We start from the raw sequence: 8,627 nt of genomic DNA on the forward strand, positions 1-8,627 counted from the left end.
CTACAAGTACCCATAAGCTTGGCTGAATAAGGGAGTAGGTAAGGTATTGAGAAACTGTTGGGAGTGCCTGTTTCTCTGTCTATGGATCTCTCTCTCCCTCTCTTTGTATCCTTTATTCATGAAAAGAATAAACTTTAAAATAATTTTTATTGAGAATGGGGTATGCCATAAGGTATGCATTCTCACCAAAAGAGTCCTCCCAGGGGAGGTCCAAACTGCAATCCCTTCTCCTCTATTCTCCTCTTGGGATTTTGGGTAAGCCCACAAATGTGGCTAGTGTAATATTTAAATCACTATGTCTGGAATTCAAACCATGGTGGGCCATATGGGAGTCCAGGGCATTAACCACCACACCACCTGCTGGGTTCTTTGAAACTTTTTTTTTTTTTTTTTTTTGAGAATTCTGGGCCAACAAGTGGCATAGTGCTTAAGCTGCTGGATCTTGCATGGCCAACTACATGATTCAAGTCCCAGACAGTATGGCTCAAAAAGCGTGCCAAGCATGTATGTAGGTATGTATGTCTACTCAAAATCTTTAGAAGAGAATGGGGGGGAATTGGTTGTGGTTTCTCATTCTCTCTCTTTTTCTCATTGTCTTTCCAGTGGCATGTACACATGCCCTATAGTAAAGTCTAAAAACAAAACCTGACTAAGTGTATTTTGAGTCAATAGTATAAACAGTGTCTGTAATGAAAGACTGCCCAGAAAGTTCCCTGAGGGACCCTTGAGTATGACCACTGTTTCTCCTCCTGCCATGGCTATGGAGGAGTGGGGTTGTGTCCCATCAAAGGGTCACCAAAGTCCTGAGAGATCATGGAGGCTTGGATAGGATGTCTGAGCTGGACATGATCCTGCAAGTGCTCCCATCAGTGAGTGGGTCTCTCAATTCTATAGATCTCCTTCTGTAGGATTGACCAGACTTTGGCATAAAAACAAGGCCTGGCAGAAAAAGACAGCATTTCTGGGCTGGCCTGGTCTCCTGGGATTGGACATGGTTCCTGAAATATTTTCTTTATTTATTTTCTTTAATTCTTTCTTATTTTTTCCTCTGACATGTATTTTGTAATTATATTCGATCTTATGATGACATAATTTACAAATCTTTTCTGATGGTATTCTTTTCTACTTTAATTCTAATAACTTGTCATAAAACACCATTACAAATTACACATATACAGTAATTCTACAGTTTTTATGTGGTTTTTGAACAGTTATCTCAAGATAATCATGAAATATAATGTAGTCTGACTTAGATAACACAGAATTTAGGGGCCAGTAGATGGTATGGTGGTTAAAGTGCTGGACTCTCACATGGCTGACTATGTTCAAATCCTAATGTGGTGGATTGTTTTATCACTCTCCCTCACTCTGTCCATTTCAGGTAAAATTTTAGAAATAATAATTATAAATAAATTAAATAATTATTTAAAAAGAATTCAAAGATAAAATAGAATGTGCTACTAAATCTCATCACCCTGATTTTCAAAAGCATCTAACCTTACAAATCATTTATAAAATATGTTATATATAACATAAGCTTTACTTGATACCATACACAAACCATAGTAAAATGTCTTTAAATAAGTAAGTAGAAGACAAAGAGAAGACCTCTCTGTGTGGGCATGGCAAGTGGGTGTGGCCTATACAAAAGGTGAAAGGACCTGTGTGGGTAGAACCTTGAAGAAATGGGTTCTTGTGAGTAGGACTATGGGTAAAAGTTTCATGTGGTCAGGGTCCGAGCCCACCCTTTCCCCTGCCATTATGACTCATTTTCCTTCCTAAAATCTCTAATATGGGTACATCTAGATAGTTTGCAGTCCAGCACACCAGGCTGCTTCCACCTACTAAATATTTGACATGAAAATTTGAAGGTAAAAGCCAAAAACTGTGAAGGGTTGATGCTAAGCAGTGAAGTGTTTTCTTCATAAGAGAACAGGGTGCCTCCAAATCCTTTTCGTAGCCAGTGCCTGGAGGTGTGATTTGGCATGGTGGGTACCTTGGTACCAGTGTGAGTTGGGGAGATGCAGAAATTCACACTCTAGTTCTGAGAGCATGTTGTATAACTATAATAATTCAAGTATAGGGTGGTCTGTGGTGGGAATGGAGACCAGAATGTGACCTGACAGTTCTTGAAACTTTTCCCCTTAAACAAGGTCCTTTATATATACTCTTTTTTCCATTTCAGTCACCATTGACATAGAAAGTTTGGATGCAGCCTTGGGTTGAGGGCTGGGTATTCCTGGGCAGGACCCGGACCTAGGGGCAGAGGGCTGAGGCTTTGCTTCAGGAAGAACAGATTTCTACTTGTAGTCTACTTGGCATAAATTCCCTTCTTTTCACATTTTGCTTGTTTTACTTCAGGTTTCTTGAGATGATTTATGAATTCAAATATTTTGGAGACATATGTGAACATGACCCTATAATTTGACAGTAATTTCTAAATGTATTGAATTTTAAACAGTCCCATAATTCCACATGTTGAGATTACCAATGGGCATTTTTATTTTCAAAGACTATTCTACCACAGGACCTATATATTAACTATCACTTATTAACATTCTGAATATCTTGTACTGTGTAGAACATCTTCAAAACAATCAAATTTTAATTGGATTTTATATTCCAGACGATCAACAAAAGTGAGTAATATGTGCTGTTACCTTGTTGGCCCCCATGACCAGGAATTTATTGCCTTTCCCCATTATTCCTGGAGTCAGGAGTGCTGTTTTCACAAAAGAGCTCATGCTCAGTGCTAAAACGTCTTACTACAATTTCTCCTGCTGTCTTCTCAGTGTCAAGTCTCTGAATATCTGCCGTACACACTTCAGAATCCAGGAACATCCATCATCTACACATTCAATCATCCTCCTTTTAGAAAAATCACCTTCTCTCCACTTCACAGGCTGGATTGTCTCTCCACTATGTCTATCTCCACCATTCAAGAAATAATAGTTATTTATCAAATAGTAGTTAAGTGGTATCTCTTAATTATTTGATTGGTTCTAGGCACTTATAGGAACAGAATAATTGTCAATAAATCTCCAAATAGTATGTTTGCTCCTTGAAGATAAGTATTATACTTTCCTCATCTTTCTAGCACTCATTCCATGCAAGCACATAGTAATTGCCCAATGTCTAGACTTGTTTGATCAATAATTATTATACATGGTACACGCTTAGTTCCTAGCCTCCTCTCAGGAGGCAAAATGTTAACTACTTAGATAAATTTGTAATAACACATTAGTATAAAATGATATAAATAGGGAAATGACTCTTCTAGTCCAACCAGAACTTTAAATATACAGGAAATGTTTGATGTGAGGACACTGCTTCACACATGCTCTCTAGCTCACCAGATTTTGAGATAAGAATGAAGAGAACCCAGGAAAACACATTGGTATCCCTCATCTTCTGGTTTAGATCTCGGTTGGGCTCCTCCTCAATTTTTACCATGGGGAATCCACTCTTGTATCAAAGGGCTGATTAAAACACCATTCAAGAAGTTACATAGGATTCTACACATTGTTACCATTTATAGTAACACACATAGTGTGAATTTACTTTTGTTTTGAGATTAAATTTATTTTTACTGATAACATATAAATTGAATAAATGTAAAGGCAGACAGTAGAATAAAAAAGGTTTGCAAGTTTATTATTTTTTTCTTTTTTTCTTTTTTAATGTTTTGCCATAGAGCATGTTCACTAACCAGAGAAAGACTGAGGAAGTGAGAAATCACCCACTAGGGCCAATAATCAAGCCACAGTTCCTTCTCTATTCTCCTCTCAGGATTATGAGCACACATACATATGCACCCACTATGATTTTCAAGCCACCAGCTCTAGAATTCAAACCACAGTCAGCCATATGGGAGTCCAGTACCTTAACCAACCTGCCATCTGCTGGACCATCAAGTTAATTCTTTCTGGATGAAAAAAGTCTTCTACCTACTAGAGGCTAGCATCCAGAATATAAACAGAATTCCCAAATTCACCAAAATAAAACCCTACTATCCAGTAAAGACTAGTATCCAGAATATAAGCAGAATCCCCACATTCACGATATAAGAAAACAAAAAGTAGAATTAAGGGGATAAAGCCATGAGCAGTTTACCAGACATAAGATACAGATGTCATAAAAGCATAATATGCTTTATTTATCATCAGCCATTTATGAAATGTACATTAAAGCAATGAGATATCAACACACACCTATCAGAGTGCTTAAAGTTTAAAAAATGAAATAAAGTCTATTCAGGAAAGAAATTGAAGAAATGATCACTCATCCATTCATGATGAGAATGCAAAATGATATAGCTCTTTGTTTTTCATTCTTTTTTTTTTTGGAGAGGTTTTTGCTATAGGGTACATGTGCTCACCAGAAAGACAGAGAGAGACAGAGAGATAGAAAGCAAGAAATCACCCCTCAGGGTAGATGGCCATACCGAAATCCCTTCTCCTCCATTCTCCTCTTGGGATCTTGGGCACACACGCACATGCACCCGGCATGAGTTTAAGCCGCTGGGTCCAGGACTTGAACTGCGGTGGACTACATGGGAGTTCAGTGACATAGCCATTATGCTAACTGCTGGTCCCAAAATGATATAGCTGTTTTGGAGAACAATCAGGCAGTTTCTTTCTTTTTTAAAATAGCTAGATAGTGCATATGCTTACCAAAGATCGAGAAAGAGAGGGAAAGCAAGACGGTATCCCCATGGCAATGGTCACACCACAATCCCTTCTTCTCCATCTCTCCCTCCTTTTGGGTTTATGAGCATGCACATACCTGTGCTTGTCATGGTTTTCAGGATGCTAAGACTGGGACTTGAACCATGCAGCCAGTTGTGTGAGATCCAGCAGCTTTAACCACAATGTTACCAGCTGCCACCAGCTAGGCAGTTTCTAATAAAAGTGATATACCTTGACTACGTGAATGCTCAGACAGTGTACTGTATCTGCACCATGCAACATTACTCAACAGGAATAAATTTAACCAATTACAGGACTATTTGAATGACTCTCCAGAAAATAATGTGAGTTGGAAAGTCCAATCACAAAATATTAGGTGATCTGTGATCCCATCTATATCACATCTTTGGAATGACAAATTCATGAAAGTGGGAAAGAAACTTGTGGTTGCAAATAATGATGGCCATAGTGGTGAGCAGGAGAAAAATGGGATGTTGTTACAGGACAACAGCATGTAAATTGTGCAATTAAAAGCATTTGTAGTTTTACTAAGTAAATAGGGAAATAAACCTACATATGGAACAAAATACCAAAAAATAAACATACACACATACAGAAAAATATGCAGGGAAGTACTAATAAAAATGGTAAGATGCATATAGGTGGGGAGATTAATTATATTCTTGTCAACATTGCAGTTAAGATATTTTCACATATTTGTGCTTTACTCTAGATATGTACAAGAAAATCAAGCAAGAACAGCTCTTTGAAAACCCTTCCTACAAGGTCAGCCCTGGGCCTACACTTCCCTGGCTTGTCTGAGATCTTGAAATAACACTACGTATTTGGTCTTCTTTTACCTCAGTTTTCATATGAGAAAACTGTAGCTCATGGAGGTGAAGTGATCTTCCTAAAACATAGCTGGCAAGTGGCCAAGGTGGCACTGTGCTGTAGGGGAGGGAGCACTTCCCTTTGGAATTGCAGGCCCAGGGTTTGTTGGGAGGTGGGTAACTTTGGGTAGGTGCACAGGAAGTAGATAATGTAAAAGGGTTACCCTTCTGGAAGGCTCTAGGTCATCTTCTAGGTTCCCACATGTGTCTACCCTGACGGTTCCCACCTTCATGTCATCCAGAATCCTGTTAATGCACTTCCCCACTAGGGTGAGAGGATGGATGAATGGTTAACTCAATATGATCCTCAGTCACATGCAAACACTGGTACTCGTAATGTGAAGTGAAAACAAATGCAAAGTATTTTCTCACATATTTCTACAAAAATATGAAAACTGATTTTTGCATCTCATCAAGGATAAGGTGGGTGGTGTGGTGAAGGAGGGGAGGAGACTGAGACTCCTTGGGGTAAATCCTATGAGTCACTGTAGAAGGAGAGCCCTGGGAGGAGCCCTGAGAATTTTCAGGGCAGTATATAAGCAGAAGCCTCCCCAGATATCTCCAGGCCCAGCTTGTAAACACTCCTCCACTCTGCATTTACTTAAGCCAACCAAACCCCTTTATTAGCTGCATGGGTAAAGGGGTCCTCACTGACCATGGCAGTCTCCTAGAGACATCAGCTAATGGCAAGGAGGCCAAGAAGCACCAGAGCCCTGTCTGCTCTTGTCACTCTTTCTATCCAGTTGACCTTCTGATCCTGAATTAGCCAACCAGCATTAGCCTCAGAGACCACAGTCCTGGGATGAAAACATATGACAGCCCAGAGCTCAGGGTTAATGTGAAACAGACATATGGACCCTGCTCCATCACTCCCCTTACTGCCCTGCCAGCCACGACTTGAGTTGTGGACCCAATGAGCCTATCAGGACTCTACTTCATTAACAACCTACTCTTGTCCAGAGCATGTTCACCCCACATGTCCTCACATTCTCCCCAACCAAAGAGAGGAGTGAGGGATATTTTAGATGGGACTATGATTGTGTCTAACCGTAAAGTTCCCCATGTTACTTTGCATTCTTTCTCACAACTGGTCAGGAGATTCAGTGGCGATGGCTGAGCAAATTTCTGCAGGATTAGGAAAGGTTCCCACTCTGAAATTTTCTGAGCCCAAATCCTTGGAAATTGAGATGGAACAAAACATCTGGCTCTCTCAAAGGACTCCAGCTAAGAGAGGTGAGTAGGGGATGTTTCTGGAATGTAGGTGCCTAATCATCTGGTTTCCAAGTTCTTTTGGTGTTTATTGTCAATGAGCTGAGGCCACTTCCTGTGGTCTCTTTTTTTTCTGTGCTACTCAGATTCTATTTTTCCCTAGGTCCCCCCTGGGCCATTAACTACTCACCCACATTCCATGCTAAATCCACAACTGAACACAGCTATACCATGTCTGAGGGCCCAACCACAGACTGGGAAGGCTCCTAGCTCTGAGAAACAACTGGAATCACTGCTGGATCTTCCTTGTTTTCACGACTGTGGCCTGGAAAAGCCATTTTGCCTCATAGGGTCTCCCCTTTATATTCTCTTGCACAATGAAGATTGTTCCAGGTATATGTACCTCTAATAAGTATATAATCCATGGGCTAGTGGCACATGTAGCAAATGCACAAACTTAGAGATGGAAGTATTACACAATGGGGTGGGAGGTAGCATTAAATACAACTTCAAACAGCCCTAATTCTGATTTGTAATGTACAAAAAGTCATTTTTCCATTGTTCCTCTTGACTTTACTTCCTAATCTGCACCAAAGGAAGGTTGGAGTTAACTGAAATTTAGATACTGACTCTCTGACATAAAACTTATCAGTGTTTTCCATTATATTTAGACGTAGAGGGGCCAACAGGTGGCATGATGGTTAAAATGCTATTCTCACACATGGCCAATTGAGGTTCAAGTCCTGGAACTGGCAGCTTGTTTTCTCACTCCATTCTCCTCCCCTTGTCTTTCTGGCCAAATTGAAGAATAATAATAACCAAAATTGAAGAAATAATTCTTTAGAATTACAACCTAATTCCTCATTTTGGCCTATGGAATTATGGGCTTCCTAGAACCCATAATTGCTCCCAGTGATTACTGCTTGCTGGTACACAGATCCTAGCATAATGGCCTCCTCTCTGGTTTGGACTGCATTTAGTTACTGGCTTCTACACCAAAAAATAAATTAATTAATTAAATTAAAAATTAGAAAAGATAAAAAGAATAAAAGGAATGCTCCTACCAAGAATGTGTTATGTTTGTGATTTCTGTCTGGCTCCCTCTCTCCTGTGTTTATTCTGTCTATCCCATCCCTGAATATTGGAAATTGAACTCAAAATTTTAGTTGCTTTATGGTAAGGCTCCACTGACAAAGAATTAACAGAAGGTCCAAGCCAATAATCAAGAATGTATACTCCATTCCAAACAAACCTGTCAATAACTCATGATTTCAGAAACTGATCCTGCTTCATGAGGGCCTCAGCTGAGACCACACCCTCATCCTCCTGAGACACCTGGAGGCAAAAGGAACTAGCTCAGCTGGGCCTGGGTTCTGGTGCACACTGTCAGGTAATACAAGATTTTTGTAAGCTTAAAAATTTGGTGTATATTTGTCTCACAGAAACAGGAACTAGTAAAGATTTCCAGGCCCTGAGGCCTGGCTAAACCCTGTTTTCTCCCTCCTTTCTCCTTCTAGACTCCCTCCACCCACAATGGCTGTGTTATAACTACCTTTCTGGTCTAATTTACTTAATTTACCTCTTTCTCTTAGTCTCTGGACAGCTGAGCCTCTACCCTGAAACATTGCTCATGGATATGTATATGGTTGGCTTCACTTATCTTCCTGGTCAGAGCAAAACTGTCATTTCATTGAGGCCTTTCCTAGCTGCCAACCAAGTGGTTCCAAGCTCTCCCTCACAACACCTGCTTAGTCTCACTTGAGCGCTTTGTGTTTTTATTCAACTCACTTCAGACAGTAAACTCCTCCAGGCAGAGATTATGGTTTTTAGTGCAACACCA

This window comes from Tupaia chinensis, unplaced genomic scaffold, assembly GCF_000334495.1.
Source record: "Tupaia chinensis unplaced genomic scaffold, TupChi_1.0 Scaffold145177_1, whole genome shotgun sequence".
NCBI classification, from domain to species: Eukaryota; Metazoa; Chordata; class Mammalia; order Scandentia; family Tupaiidae; genus Tupaia; species Tupaia belangeri.